This window comes from Heterodontus francisci, chromosome 16 (assembly GCF_036365525.1).
Source record: "Heterodontus francisci isolate sHetFra1 chromosome 16, sHetFra1.hap1, whole genome shotgun sequence".
NCBI classification, from domain to species: Eukaryota; Metazoa; Chordata; class Chondrichthyes; order Heterodontiformes; family Heterodontidae; genus Heterodontus; species Heterodontus francisci.
The window spans coordinates 72,309,233-72,324,255 of record NC_090386.1 but is presented as its reverse complement, the minus strand read 5'-3'; the positions used below and the strand labels follow the sequence as shown (position 1 = coordinate 72,324,255).

The 15,023-nt window shown below is 42.8% G+C and overlaps 1 protein-coding gene across 2 annotated transcripts in view; it reads right to left on the bottom strand.

Moving 5' to 3' along the window:
• The window catches only part of LOC137378197 (microtubule-associated protein RP/EB family member 1-like), a 71,755-nt gene extending 58,863 nt beyond the window's left edge, over positions 1-12,892 (bottom strand). Inside the window, exon 1 of one of the 2 annotated variants that reach the window (XM_068048376.1) lies at positions 12,742-12,892. The gene's annotated coding sequence lies outside the window, so the exon portion shown is untranslated. The remainder of the gene's footprint in view (positions 1-12,741) is intronic. The other variant, XM_068048375.1, reaches the window with a different exon arrangement.
• Between the last annotated feature and the right edge of the window lie 2,131 nt (positions 12,893-15,023).

Genomic DNA, 15,023 nt, shown 5'->3' with positions numbered 1-15,023 from the left:
TAATTGGAAAGCATTGAACAAGGATTCAAGGAGGAGCTATAAACAGCGTGCTTAAAAATAAAACTCAGTTACGGTAAGACCAGGTGAAGGCTGAGAGGAACCCCTAGACACCTTTCTCACCTGGTCATAACAGTACCATCTGCAAACTAGGTATACAATTTCCTAATCCTGCATCCAAGTCATTAACACATATGGTGAAAAGCTGAGGCCCCAGTACATCTCTGGAGAACATCATAGTTCACATCCTGACACATACTTTTTTTTTTAAACCCTACTGTTTCCTACCTCCCAACTTTCAACCCATGTCCCAAGATTATTTCCAATTACATGTGCTTACAATGCTAAGAATCTCCTGTGTGGAATTTATCAAATGCCTTCTGTACGTACGCCCACATAGATAAAATCCATAGGAACTCCATGTCTACCCCAGTTAGTGGCCTGCTGAAAAGATTCAACTGAATTTGTCACACATGACCTACCCATCACAAATCCATTCAGAATCTCTGATCAGCTCTTACTTGTTCAAATTCTCTACTACTTTGCCCCTCATGACAGATTCCAGTAACTTCGCTACAACTGACAGGTCTGTAGGTTTCCTCCTGTCTTAAATAATGGAGTGGCATTTGCAATTTTCCAACCCAAATTTTTCAATCCAAGGACGACCAATCTCCAATTTAGAGCACTTTGAAAAATTACAAACCCATTTACAATTTCGCCATCCATTTCTTTTAATGCCATAGGGTGTAAACTCTCAAGTCCTGGAAATTTATCTACCTATTATTTTCTCCATTAAGATTTTTAAAAATTCTATTGTAAATATATAGAATTCATTTAACAAGTCTGCAATTTCATTATCCATTATAATCTCACCTGCATGTGGCTCTAATAGGTCCACATTACCCCAACCACTCTCCTCCTCAGTTTATTAAAATATTTACTGTTGGCTTTGATATCCTTTGCAAGTTTTGGCTCATGCTCCATTTTTCACCTTATTACTGTCTTTGTATCTTTTGTTTTCTTTAGTTTTCAAGTCTGCTGGATTTTCTTTTTTTTTTTAAATTTGTGTAAGCCTTTCTTAGCTTAATACTATCTCTTACCTTGTTTATTGACCATGGATAGTTAAATGCATATGGAGCTTTTTCATTCAGGGAATGTAGTGGTTTTGTACTTTGCCAACCACTACTTGGAATATTCCACATTCATTATCTGAAGGTTCACCTACCAACAGCTGAGCCCTGTGGTCAATTTATTTCTCATCCCTCAGAATTTTTTCCAATAGTTTCCCAACCACTGATGCTAGACTCACTGGCCTGTAATTACCTGATTTATCCTTGCTACCCTTCTTGAACAATGGTACCACATTCGCTGTCCTCCAGTCCTCTGGTACCTCTCCTGTGGCCAGAGAGGATTTGAAAAGAGGCAGCTGTGCCTGACCCTGAAGCTCCACAATAAGAGTAGCAGAAGCTGGCCAGGCCAAGAAGGATCCACATACGCCAGAGACTCTACAGGACTCGCATCACTTACCTCCAAATCTCCAAGTGACACAGTCAACGAAGACTACAAATCTCCAGGGAGGCAGCCTTCTGCAGGATGATTTGCGACCTCTGGGACTTGGGGCCACCCTGTCCAGTAGCCCTAAAGATTACCATGGCACTAAACTTTGACGCATCTGGATCTTTCCAGGGATCCACTGGGGACATGTACAGGTTCTCCCAGGCTGCAGCCCACTGCTGCATCAAGGAGGTGACCAATACCCTGCTCAAGAGCCGGCAGCTATGTGCGCTACTGGACTGACCCTGACAGTCAGGCTGAGAGGGCCATCGGTTTCGGGGCCATAGCTGGATTCCCACAGGTGCAAGTCATAACAGATTGCATTCATGTAGCCATCAAGGCTCCCGTGAACCAGCCAGTCAGCTTCATCAATAGGAAGGACTTTCATTAAATCAACATTATACTGGTCTGTGAGCACCTGTGAGCGTTTCCTGCAGGTGTGTGCCCACTTACCAGGAAGCAGCCACAACGCCTACATACTTCAACAGTCCCTGGTGCCTCATCTTTTCAATGCCTCCTGATTGGCTTCAGGGATGGATTCTCGGGGATGAGGGCTACCAGTTGAAGACATGGCTTCTGACGCCTGGGAGGAACGCCGCAATGCAGCAAAGAAGAGGTACAACACTTGCCATGGCTGCACCCGAGTGACCATGGAGCTGCTGATGAGGTTCCGTTGCCTCAATTGATCTGGTGGAGTCCTGCAGTATACCCCGATGAGGATTCTGTGTATTGTGGTAGTCTGCTGTGCTCTGCACAATCTAATACTACAGAAAGGGGAGGCCTTAGATGAGGAAGATATGCCTGAGCAAAAATCATCCTGCAACAATTCAATTCTGGGTACTGCCTGTGCGGAGTTTGCAAGTTCTCCCTGTGTCTGCGTGGGTTTCCTCCGGGTGCTCCGGTTTCCTCCCACATGCCAAAGACTTCCGAGGTGATGGGGCAATTTATAATGGCCAATTAACCTTAGTATAGGTAGGTGGTAGGGAAATATAGGGACAGGTGGGAATGTGGTAGGAATATGGAATTAGTGTAGGATTGGTATAAATGGATGGTTGATGGTCGGCACAGACTCGGTGGGCCAAAAGGGCCTATTTTAGTGCTGTATCTCTAAAACTAAAACTAAAATCTTGGTTTCGGTCTTTTGCTTCTCCCTCTCAAACCCAATATTAAAACATAAAACTGCCCAAAATACATTTTAGAAATTCACTGTCTTTACTCGGAGCTATTTTGCTTCTCCATGTTTGTGAAAATTAAAATCTCCCACCAGAACCACATTATTTACATCACATGCTTTCCTGATCTCCATAGTGATACAGTTCCACACAGCATCACCACTGTCTACAGGCTATAGACAACTCCCACCAGACACTCGCATCCTTTACTGTTTCTTAGTCATCCCCATACTGTTTCCACTGCCTGATTCCCCTTATTGATAGTCATTCTTTACACTGCTGTGATTCTATCAATATTGCTATTCCTACTCCTTTCGACATCCCTACTGCCTGGAATATTTTGTTCTTAATCATACCCAGTTTGTAGCCAGGTCACTGTAATGGTCTGTAATACTACAGCATATCCTTTAATCTGAATTTGTGCTTCAAATTCATCTATTTTATTTCTTATGATTCAACCATTTGTGCAAAGAACTCTCATCCAGGTAACTCCCCATCCAACACACACGCCTCAATTGTGTATTGCTCACACTTTTTGATTGTTGCCACACAGGCAATTTAATATGAATATCAAAACCCACTTCCATACTGGAGGACTTATAGAGCTTACTCAACAAACCAATGACTAGTGGTTATGAGGCTAGTTCAAAAGGCACATGACTGAAATGCTCAACCACAATCACACTTAAACACGCCTGTGCTGCAGAGCTGCTAAAACTGCTACAAGAGAGCAATGTATAGTTAAGCATCTAATCAAAGTATTGTAAACTTTTGATCAGGCTATGCAGCACTCAATTGTTACTGAAAAATCAAGTGGATTAAAAAAAATACTCCAAGTTCAGTGCCAGTTTCAACAATACTCAAGGCTGCAATTATGGTCTTTAGTTTTAAAATTATCTGTACAATTGTTACAAGATTCATTCTGACACTTAAGGGACAAGGACCTATCACGACAAAACAGCAATTATGAACAGCCAAAGCACTCTACAGTGCAGGCACAAATGCCAAATGGTCTGCTTGTATTATGCCATTCTATGAAGGCCTTTTAATAAATTGTTGACCCTAGCTGCCCGATTACACCAACATATCCCAACAGTAGCCCAAAATATTCTATTCCAGTCTAAAACGCCCAGGTATGGTCATCTTGCTCGATGAATTTCACGAAAATTTAACAGATCACCATGCTTGCCTTCCATACCTGGAGAGAAATATTTCATGTGACAAAATGGAATATATTAAAACATTCAATCTTGGTAATTTTTTGTAATCCCACTAAAATGTTAATAGATTTGTAACTAGGAATAAAGGAATAATCTATTGTTGGACGGCAGGGCCATCATAACTGATATCAATTGCAGATTCACCACACATTGCATAACCCAGCATTTTCACATGCTTCAACCTGTAGGATCTGTATGGATTTCTTGATCTTACGTCACTTCATTAAATCCTTGCATCATATAACTAGCTTCAGGGTTCACAAGCTATATGAGAAAGATTTCCACTGTGTTACGTGCATCAAAGTTGCAAAAGAAAAACATGCTTACAGATTATATGTAGCACACAAAAAATTCTTCTCTTCACTTGCAGTAAAGACCACATGAATCTTGTCCAGATTACAACCATTTACTTTGTTCTCAGGTAAGATCTACAATACTACCACCTTTTGAGAATTGATGATTGCAGTGATAAGAGGTGGGGATCACAGCAAGCAAAACGAGCACTGCTCAACTTAAGTAATTTTGAATATATATTTTTTTTTAAATTTCATACTTGGCACCCACAATAAATTTTTGATTAGATGTCTAAATAAAACTAATTCATTAACAAGGACTGCAGAGAAGTAACAAGAATGCTAAATCATTGCTACATTACCAAAAATCTACAATTTATATGCACCTTAATTGCCAGAGGCTAGGAATGGTGAGGAGTTCCGTCTAAAGTGAATGCACCCCAGCTTGTTTTTAAACTCGCAATCTCAAAGTATACAACATAAAGAGGAACTAATTTAACATTTATTTAGTGTCTGAACTGTGGTCACAACAACTTGTATTTATATAGCACTTTTAATGCAGTAAAACATCCCAGGGTGCATCGCTGTTTTTGACGTAACGCCTGTTGTCAAGCTGCTGTAGCAACTGGTCATTGTGGTAGTGCACACCAGTCCACAGGATATGTTGCCATTTCCCTTTCGCAAGCTAGTGACTCACAATTGCAATCATCATTTAGGGCCTTCATGTCACGCTTGCAAGCATCCATGAAGTGGAGATTTGGGAACCCCACGAGTCGTTTGGCCCCTGCTACCTCAATACAAAAAGTCCTTGGGTGTGCGATCATCTTCCATTCTGCGGATGTGTCCGATCTACCGAATCTGCCTTTGCTCGATAGTGCCAACACACTGGATCTCTACCTTTGAGAGTATGATGGTATCTTCTCGAATAACATTTAGGGTTATGAAACGATTTAGCTTAATTTAGGCTTACCACAATTCAGTTTTTAAAAAATTCCCTTTTAATCTCAAAAATGACCACGGAGAACAATGCATTCTAAAGATACTGTAATATGAGTGCAGTAAAACTGCTAAACTACATTTAATTTCATTATATGCACATGAAGCTCATGGGCCATTTAATATTCAAAACAATAGATATCTTAGCCAAAAGCAATAAAGAACAAAGAACAGTACAGCACAGGAACAGGCCATTCGCCTCTCCAAGCCTGCGCCGATCTTGATGCCTGCCGAAACTAACACCTTCTGCACTTCCGGGGCCCATATCCCTCTATTCCCTTCCTATTCATATATTTGTCAAGATGTCTCTTAAACGTCGCTATCGTATCTGCTTCCACCACCTCCCCTGGCAGCAAGTTCCAGGCACTCACCACTCTGTATAAAAAAAAAAAGTGCCTCGCACATCCCCTCTAAACTTTGCCTCTCACACCTTAAAGTAACTGACTCTTCCACCGAGAAAAAGCTTCTGACTATCCACTCTGTCCATGCCGCTCATAACTTTGTAAACCTCTATCATGTCGCCCTTCCACCTCCGTCGTTCCAGTGGAAACAATCCAAGTTTTTCCAACCTCTCCTCATAGCTAATGCCCTCCAGACCAGGCAACATCCTGGTAAACCTCTTCTGTACCCTCTCCAAAGCCTCCACGTCCTTCTGGTAGTGTGGTGACCAGAATTGCACGCAATATTCTAAGTGTGGCCTAACTAAGGTTCTGTACAGCTGCAACATGACTTGCCAATTTTTATACTCTATGCCCCGACCGATGAAGGCAAACATGCCGAATGCCTTCTTGGCTACCTTATCCACCTGCGTTGCCACTTTCAGTGGCCTGTGGACCTGTACGCCCAGATCTCTCTACCTGTCAATACTCCTAAGGGTTCTGCCATTTACTGTATACCTCCCACCTGCATTAGAACTTCCAAAATGCATTACCTCACATTTGTCCGGATTAAACTCCATCTGCCATTTCTCCGACCAAGTCTCCAACCGATCTATATCCTGCTGTATCCTCTGACAATCATCATTATCCGCAACTCCACCAACCTTTGTGTCGTCCGCATACTTACTAATCAGACCAGCTACATTTTCCTCCAAATCATTTAAATATAATACAAACAGCAAAGGTCCCAGCACTGATCCCTGCGGAACACCACTAGTCACATCCCTCCATTCAGAAAAACACCCATCCACTGTTACCCTCTGTCTTCTGTGACCGAGCCAGTTCTGTATCCATCTTGCCAGCTCACCTCTGATCCCGTATGACTTCACCTTTTGCACCAGTCTGCCATGCGGGACCTTGTCAAAGGCTTTACTAAAGTCCATATAGACAACATCCACCACCCTTCCCTCATCAATCATCTTCGTCACTTCCTCAAAAAACTCAATCAAGTGAGTAAGACACGACCTCCCCTTCACAAAACCATGCTGTCTCTCGCTAATAAGTTTGTTTGTTTCCAAATGGGAGTAAATCCTGTCCCGAAGAATCCTCTCTAATAGTTTCCCTACCACTGACGCAAGGCTCACCGGCCTATAATTTCCTGGATTATCCTTACTACCCTTCTTAAACAAAGGAGCAACATTGGCTATTCTCCAGTCCTCTGGGACCTCACCTGCAGCCAATGAGGATGCAAAGATTTGTCAAAGACCCAGCAATTTCTTCCCTTACCTCCCTCAGTATTCTAGGGTAGATCCCATCAGGCCCTGGGGACTTATCTACCTTAATGCTTTGCAGGACACCCAACACCTCCTCCTTTTTGATAATGAGATGAATGAGACTATCTGCACTCCCTTCCCTCGGCTCATCATCCAAGTCCTTCTCCTTGGTGAATACTGATGCAAAGTACTCATTTAGCACCTCACCCATTTCCTCTGGCTCCACGCATAGATTCCGATCTCTGTTCTTGAGTGGGCCAACCCTTTCCCTGGTTACCCTCTTGCTCTTTATATATGTATAAAAAGCCTTGGGATTTTCCTTAATCCTGTTTGCCAATGACTTTTCATGACCCCTTTTAGCCCTAACTCCTTGCTCAAGTTCCTTCCTACTGTCTTTATATTCCTCAAGTGCTTCATCTGTTCCTAGCCTTTCAGCCCTTACAAATGCTTCCTTTTTGTTTTTGACTAAGCTCACAATATCCCGCGTTATCCAAGCTTCCCAAAACTTGCCAAACTTGTCTTTCTTCCTCACAGAAACATGCTGGTCCTGGATTCTAATCAGCTGACGTTTGAAAGACTCCCACACGTCAGATGTTGATTTACCCTCAAACAGCAGCCCCCAATCTAAATTCTTCAGTTCCTGCCGAATATTGTTATAATTAGCCTTCCCCCAATTTAGCACCTTCACCCGAGGACTACTCTTATCCTTATCCACAAGTACCTTAAGACTTATGGAATTATGGTCACTGCTCCCAAAATGCTCCCCCACTGAAACTTCGACCACCTGGCCAGGCTCATTCCCCAATACCAGGTCCAGAATGGCCCCATCCCTAGTTGGACTATCTACATACTGTTTCAAGAAGCCCTCCTGGATGCTCCTCAAATTCTTCCCCATCCAAGCCCCTAGCACGAAGTGAGTCCCAGTCAATATAGGGGAAGTTAAAATCACCCACCACTACAACCCTGTTACCGTTACATCTTTCCAAAATCTATCTACATATCTGCTCCTCTACCTCCCGCTGGCTGTTGGGAGGCCTGTAGTAAACCCCCAACATCAATACTGCACCCTTCCTATTCCTGAGCTCCACCCATATTGCCTCATTGCATGACCTTTCTGAGGTTTCCTCCCACAGTAGAGCTGTGATATTCTCCTTAACCAGTAATGCAACTCCCCCACCCCTTTTACATCCCCCTCTATCCCGCCTGAAGCTTCTAAAGCCTGGAACATTTAGCTGCCAATCCTGCCCTTCCCTCAACCAAGTCTCTGTGATAGCAACATCATCATATTTCCAAGTACTAATCCAAGCTCTAAGTTCATCTGCCTTACCTGTTATACTTCTCGCATTGAAACAAATGCACTTCAGACCACCAGTCCCGCTGTGCTCAGCAACATCGCCCTGCCTGCTCTTCCCCTTAGTCCTACTGGCCTTATTTACTATGTCCTCCTCATTTACTTCACTAGATGTCCTACTGCTCTGGTTCCCACCCCCCTGCCACACTAGTTTAAACCCTCCCGAGTGACGCCAGCAAACCTTGCAGCCAGGATATTAGTGCCCTTCCAGTTTCGATGCAACCCGTCCTTCATGTACAGGTCCCATCTGTCCCTGAAGAGAGCCCAATGGTCCAGATGTCTGAAACCCTCCCTTCTACACCAGCTGTTCAGCCACGTGTTTAGCTGCACTATCTTCCTATTTCTAGCCTCACTGGCACGTGGCACAGGGAGTAATCCAGAGATTACAACCCTAGAGGTCCTGTTTTTTTAAACTTACTACCTAACTCCCCCTGCAGGACCTCATCACTCTTCCTGCCTACGTCATTGGTACCGATGTGTACCACAACCTCTGGCTGTTCACCCTCCCCCTTCAGAATGCCCTCTGTCCGTTCAGAGACATCCTTGATCCTGGCACCAGGGAGGCAACATACTTTCCTGGAGTCTCTTTCATGTCCACAGAAGCACCTATCTGTGCCCCTGACTATAGAGTCCCCTATAACTATTGCTCTTCTGCGCTTTGTCCCTCCCTGCTGAACAACAGTGCCAGCCATGGTGCCACTGCTCTGGCTGCTGCTGTTTTCCCGATAGGCCATCCCCCCCGCCCCCCCAACAGTATCCAAAACGGCATACTTGTTAGAGTAAAGGCCAGACTATCACAATGTGAAATGAAGCACTGCTGCACCACAAATTGAAATGACACCAGGTTTTCTTTAACAGTGTGCTACATGGAAATAGTGTACCCTGTATGCTATAACAGCTCATCACCATCTAGATTAGGTGCAGTCAAATGTTATGAGGGGTACAAACAATTCAACAAACCATTCCAGGAAAGAGACATGGTGTCAAATGTATGGCATCGCTGATTTGCAGGCAAGTGTAATTGACTGCTCAGGCACACTGCAGTGTGGAAGAATTCATGCATTTGTTCAAAATCAATCTCTTGTTCGGATTACAAACTTGCTCTCAGGTAGGATCTGTAATGCCACCATCTTTGAGGACTGATGACTGCAGCAACACAAGAGCATGAGCCATGGAGCTCAGTAACCAAGTAATCAATCCACCCTGCATAGAATTCTGCAGCAGCCAATCAAAATTGTACCCTTTGTACCTTTCCATCAGCTGCCAATCAATTTCAAAATAAGGATTAGTAAATCTTATTTCTCTCCAATGAGATTATTACATGCTTTATAATTTACTTATGACAAAACTTAAATTTCTTCCTATAGTGTTACTTTCAGCATCTTAATCTGGTGTTGAGACTCACCTCATGGGATTGACAGCTAAACGTTCTTGTACAAAACGTGTGAATACTTAATCTGTGATGGATTTTTAGCCCTCGAGTACGGTTATAGATTTTAATAGAAGTCATAAAATGTGTATAACTGACTGAGGTTTATGTTCAGTATTTGCACATTAAATGAAGTTAGCTATTAAATGTCTTGAACTTAAGTTCAAGGAGTCTAGATTTGAGATATTTATCCACCTTCATTTGGAATGGAGTACAGAATATAACAAACATGTGTATTCTGGAGTATGCGATTTTCTTTGCAATGACATTCCAGCAAAGGTTGGCCTGCAATTTGGAACAAAAATGTAAAATAGAATAAAACAATAATTATTAATACCATTGAATGCAATGAAAGAGATTGAGCATGGGTGATCTGATAGTAGATGACCAACTGAGTGATAGGTAACAATTGGCAGGATCAGGTGGCTTACCAGCACAAATAAGCTGTACTTCAAGCTAGAAGTGAAAACAGTTCAAAATCTAAGAAATGGGAGATCTGGATGAAGAGGTAGAGTGAACCAGAATGAAGGAGGAAACAAAAGCTCTGCATATACAGGCATTCAACTACAGTAACTGCCACTCCAGGAGACTGGGGAACAGTTACCAGCATTGCCTTAGAATGCTAACAGATCAGAAAAAAAGGACACCTGGCCCATCAGGTCTGTGCATTGTTTCTCTTTATCTGCACCTAGTTTAATCCTCTGCCCATGCTAAACTGATGTCAGACAAACAGCAGAGGTGGTAGGGGGCGGTGAAGAGGTAGATCTGAGTACCATCCTTGTACATGTGAACATTAAGATAACGGGGGTGGAGATCCAGGATGGATCCTTGGGGGATTTTAAGGTGATAGTGTGGATGTAGGAAATAATTCATTGCTCATGTTCTGACTGCACTGGATTAGTGAAAATGAAACCAAGCAAGGACACTCCCACACAACTAGCAATGAAGAAGGCACCTTCAAGGATAGTGTAGCCAACTGAGTCAAAGGTTGCAGAGCACTTGGAGGAATAATGCACCATAAAATCGTATAGCATTGAAGGATGTCATTAGTCACATGCCCGTCCATTTTCCCCATGGCTCTACAAATGTTTCATTTAAACACATGTCCAATTCACTTTGAAAGTTACTACTGAATTTGCTTCCACCACCCTTTTCAGTAGTGCACTGCAGATTGTAACAATTCACTGCGTAAAGTAATTTTTAAATCTCTCCCAAATAAAAAATATGGTCACAATAACAATGTTGTTCATGACTGCAAGGTCTGCAGCAAAGTGTATTTTCCAAGATGGGTCTAGTCAGGGGTGTAATATTAGTATTACTGTGGAGTTGAATATGATCTAACTAAATAAAATAACTGGGCTAGATTGTATTCATCCCAGCACTCAGTTGCAGAAATATTTAGGGATTCTTTGATAAAGATAGATATGGCAAATGCAGTCCCTTTAAGTCTCTAGGTCTAGGCAGCATAGACTATCAGTGAAATAAGTAGTTCACATAAGGGCATGCATGTAATGTTTTGGTATTGTGAAGAACTCAAAGAACACTTAGCAATACAACTGAAAATCATTATGCAAACTTTGTTTTTTGTTTCAGTAAAGTATTTTTGAACTTTTGAACTAAAATTTATCCTGCAAGTATTGACACTCTTTAAAACAGTTAATGTGTCAATGCTGACATTCAATTGAAAAAAACTTCTCAAAAATGTAACAGGCAAGTTAATATTCAAGATGAAATATCCTTAAAAGCAAATTAAATATAGCATTCACTGAAGCATTTCAACACCTGCTTGATGCAACTTGTATTTAATATAGCACCTTTAACACAGTAAAACGTTTCAAAGTGAATTAGTTCTTATTTCATTCCTATCTCTACAGCCATACACTTGTGAAATAAAAACATTATGCCATTTAATATCCTTTAATACATCCAAACTGTAATTTCTCACGATTAACCAGCCCTTTTCTCTTCAATATTGATAGTATAAAAATAAAGCACAACGCACTTTTAATGCTGCCTCCCTCAGTACTTCAAATGTATTTTATTTCGTGGAGACTGGCGATAAATTTCCATGTTTTGTATTTTGAAATAGGGTTGAGCAACACCAAGGATTAATACAAAACAGCATCTACATAGGCTTCAGCCGCACGTACGAGACACCAACAATAAGGGCTGGTTCGTTGGCCCATGCGAATGAACAACTTGAAAGAAAAGGCAGAGACAAACAAAACAAAAGAAAGTTTATGTAAAAAGTACAAAGAAACCCACAGGGTCTGAGCGAGATTAAGGCCTGCGCCATGTTAGCCATGTGTTGTGCATCAGGACAGCTCTCCTACATTACAACATTGCAACTCCTGCCTCTCCGAGGTGAAGACGACATGAACGGACGGGGCGAGACAAGGCTAAGAATGACGTCGTGAGCAGCCAATAGGAGGCACGGTGCCGCTGGTCCAGACAGTGGCTGCCAGCCAATGAGGCGGCGCCTTGGGCGCAGGCGGGGCAGGGCACGGCGAGGACAGTATTGAGCAGATGGACCCATCCGTCTTTAAAAGACCAGACCCCTATTTGACAGACAACTAAAAAAAGGAAGCAGAGGAAAAAGTATCTAATAAAATTGTTTTACCCTAAACACAGAGTCTCAAACAACTAAAATTAAATACCAAAACAACTCGGGGTAGTTCAAACCTCCTTGTGACATGATCTCCATCTTAAACCTGAAGCGATAAAGACTCCAAACGTGAATAAAAATTTAAGAACTGCATTTCCTACAGAAATTAGTTTTAAAGGAGTTATAAAAATGGTCCGTCAACTTTTATTTTCAGAGTATGAAAAGGCAGACTAAGAGACAAAAGAGAGAAGGCCCCTTCAGCCTCACTTAGTACCAAGATAAACGAATACACCCGTCGCTGGACAAACCCAACCCATATAAAAAAAACCATTTCAGTCCATCGCCAATGCACTCCGCTGTCATGTAGGCGGATCGTTCTCACCCAGCTTAGTCCAAGAAAATATTTCTTCCCCTCAAAATCTCAGTAACGAAACTAGTAAACGGGGCGACAACATAACAATAAAAAAACTCACTTACCGGCCGCGCCTTCAGATCGCACGCTCGAGCTCTACCCTCCTCTCTCTTCCTTTTCTAACCGACCGGATCCGACGCTCGAACTCCCTCGAACGTGAAAGCCGCTAATTCAAACCCGTCCAGCGCGCTGCGATTCACCCCGCGCCGTTGCATCAACGTCACACGTATTTGCAACTACGTCATACGCATTCGCAATACGTCAGACTGTTCGCTCAAGGCCGCTTCACCGTAAACCGCCCGTTGCTAAGGCGACGGCTGCATTGCAGCGCTTTAAGGTCTCTTTCAATTCAACGGTAAGCTGCTCCTGTGTCATCAAGAAACGCTCCTCCTTTTAACAGAACTAATTTTGATAGATATCCGCCGACCATTCACCTGCTGTGCTCACCGGTGGCGATAGGCAGCGCTGTTTTGGTATCTGTGCTTCTTACGGCCTTTGTCGTGGTAATTTATTGTTGTACAGCACCGTGGTTCAGAGCGTCATTCAAGTAGGGGGAGAAAGGAGAAATGCAGTTGTGGTAGGGGATATCATAGTTAGGGAACAGATACTGTTCTCGACAGCAAAGATAGAGAGTCCCAAAGGCTGTGTTCCGAAGAAGGGTCACTGACCCGAAACGTTGACTCTGCTTCTCTTTTCACAGATGCTGCCAGAGTGGTTCCAGCATTTCTTGTTTTTATCCCAAAGGCTGTGTTGCCAATCTGGTGCCAAGGTTAAGGACATCTCTTCTGGGCTGGAGAGGAACTTGGAGTGGGAGGGGAAAGATCTAGTTGTTGTGGTCCACATAGGTACCAACGAGATAGGTAGGACTAGGAAAGAGGTTCTGCTGAGGGACTATGAGCAGCTCGGGGCAAATTAAAAAGCAGAACCACAAAGGTAATAATCTCCGGATTACTACCTGAACCACGTGCTAATTGGCATAGGGTAAATAAGACTAGAGAGGTAAATGTGTGGCTCAAAGATTGGTATGGGAGAAATGGGTTCCGATTCATGGGACACCGGCACCAGTACTGGGGAAAGAGAGAGCTGTTCCGTTGGGATGGGCTTCACTTGAACCATGCTGGGACCAGTGTCCTGGCGAATCGTATAACTAGGGTTGTAGATAAGGCTTTAAACTAAATAGTGGGGGGGAGGGTTCAATTGAAGGGAAGTTTAAAAAGTCGAATAGTAACAAGAGAGCAGAGGTGCAGGGTAGTGATGGAACATACATTAATCAGAGAGTGACAGGAAGGGGCAGAGAATACAAGCACAAGAGTACAGCAGAAATTAGAACCAGAGTAGGTAAAATGGTAAAAAATCAAAGCTTCAGGCTCTTTATCTGAATGGACGTAGCATTTGTAACAAGATAGATAAGCTGACGGCACAGATAGAAATAAATGAATATGATTTGATAGCTATGACTGAGACGTGGTTGCAGGATGACCAGGACTGGAATCTAAATGTTCAAGGGTATTCAACGTTCCGGAAGAATAGGCAGAAAGGAAAAGGAGGTGGGGTAGCTTTGCTATTAAAGGAAGGGATCAGTGCAGTTGTGAGTAATGATAGGTGTAATAAATCGTGATGTAGAATCAGTTTGGGTGGAAATAAGGAATAGCAAGGGAAAAAAATCACGGGTGGGAGTGGTCTATAGGCCCCCGAAGAGTTGCCTCTCTGTAGGACAAGATATAAATCAGGAAATAATGGAGGCGTGTAAGAAGGGCACTGCAATTATCCTGGGTGATTTTAATCTGCATGTAGACTGGACAAATCAAATTGGCAAGGGTAGCATGGAAGACGAATTTGTAGAGTGCCTCAGGGATTGTTACTTAGAGCAATATGTTGCAGAACCTACCAGGGAACAGGCTGTTTTAGATTTGGTATTGTGTAATGAGGTAGGATTAATAAGAGATCTCATAGTTAAGGATCCTTTAGGGGGAAGCGATCATAACATGGTAGAATTTCAAATTCAGTTTGAGGGTGAGCAACTCCGATCTCAAACCAGTGTCAACTTAAACAAGGGCAATTACAGAGGTATGAAGAAAGAGTTGTCTAAAGCGGGCTGGGAAAATAGACTACAGGGGAAGTCAGTGAATGAGCAGTGGCAGACTTTTAAGCAGATATTTCATAACACTCTGCAAACATTTATTCCAGTCAGAAGGAAGGACTCGAAGAGAACGATGAACCGCCCGTGAATAACAAAGGAAGTTAAGGAGAGTATCAAATCAAAAGCAAAGGCGTACAATGTGGCGAAAACGAGTGGTAGGCCAGAGGATTGGAAAGTTTTTAGAAACCAGCAGCAGATGACTA